Below are 1185 nucleotides of genomic sequence, written 5' to 3' on the forward strand. Positions count from 1 at the left end.
TTAAATTATGAATATATGTTCACAGACAAATAAGAAAGATGGAGACAATTGGAGATTGGTAGATAGAACAATAGAACATCTATTCTATGATCTCATTGTGGGACTAATGCTTTATTTGTGTTCCACATACAGCAGTGTAGGGCATTTATAGAATAGTACAATTTCTATCTGTCAGGAAAAAATAGAGATGTATTTTAACAGACTTTATAAAATGATAATTCCATTGCAAAACCAAACAAATACACATAAAAACAACCTGTAATACTTGGCACTAAAAAGTGACATCTGTGATAATCACTGCAACTGGCTTATAGTACAGTGCTTGACAGGGCTATCTGGCAACAATCTGTTTAACAATTTGACCAATGAAAATAAATTGGGTACAAATAGCCCACAACCAGTGTAGGAACAGACTGGACTTTGAAGTTGGCAGGACATGATGGTACAGAGTGACAGTGCTCTTGAATTGGAAACATGAAAAAGGAGCTGAGGAAGTCATGGAAAATCTGAAGTGTTTTGTATTTTAGTCACTCAGCCACTTGCTTCATTTTTAACAGTTCAAAGTCTTTTATAGCACAGAATTATATCAGCCTCTTTATCCATTTTTTAAAAACATAAGAAAAGTATTTTCAGTGTCTATTTTAAAATCTGAATACCTTGTATCACCACAACGTTTAGAATGGCAAGAATCTACTAATACTCTCTTAGCTAAGGGTGCTCAGATTAAAACACCATCCTCCATCCAGGCAGTTTTCCAAATTTACCAGGCCTTCTATTAGCCACCTGCAAATGTGCATTTGCATCACTGTCACTGGAATTCCACTGCCCCTTTATACTCTAGGAAAACTGATAGTGCTTCTTTTACACTTATGAAAGCATTCTGTCTCCATTATTCTTAAACTGTGTAGCCTGTATACTCAATTTCATTATATCTCTTTTCATAATATATTGATTTTTAAAAATGTACATTTCTGTGTATATTTTGGAAATAGTTGAGGGCAAAGTTTTGTCTAATTCATTATTGTTTACCTAATATTTAAAACACCTCATCTATTAAATAAAAGGTTATCAATTTGGGGTGACTAATTAGTACAAAGAAATTGTATTTACTCATCATATATTCTTTATATTACATAGCTCTTAAAAATTATATATTTGTATGAATGACTTTATAAACTGGCTTTG

Source organism: Propithecus coquereli, unplaced genomic scaffold (assembly GCF_000956105.1).
Source record: "Propithecus coquereli isolate 6110/MARCELLA unplaced genomic scaffold, Pcoq_1.0 Scaffold547, whole genome shotgun sequence".
NCBI lineage: Eukaryota > Metazoa > Chordata > Mammalia > Primates > Indriidae > Propithecus > Propithecus coquereli.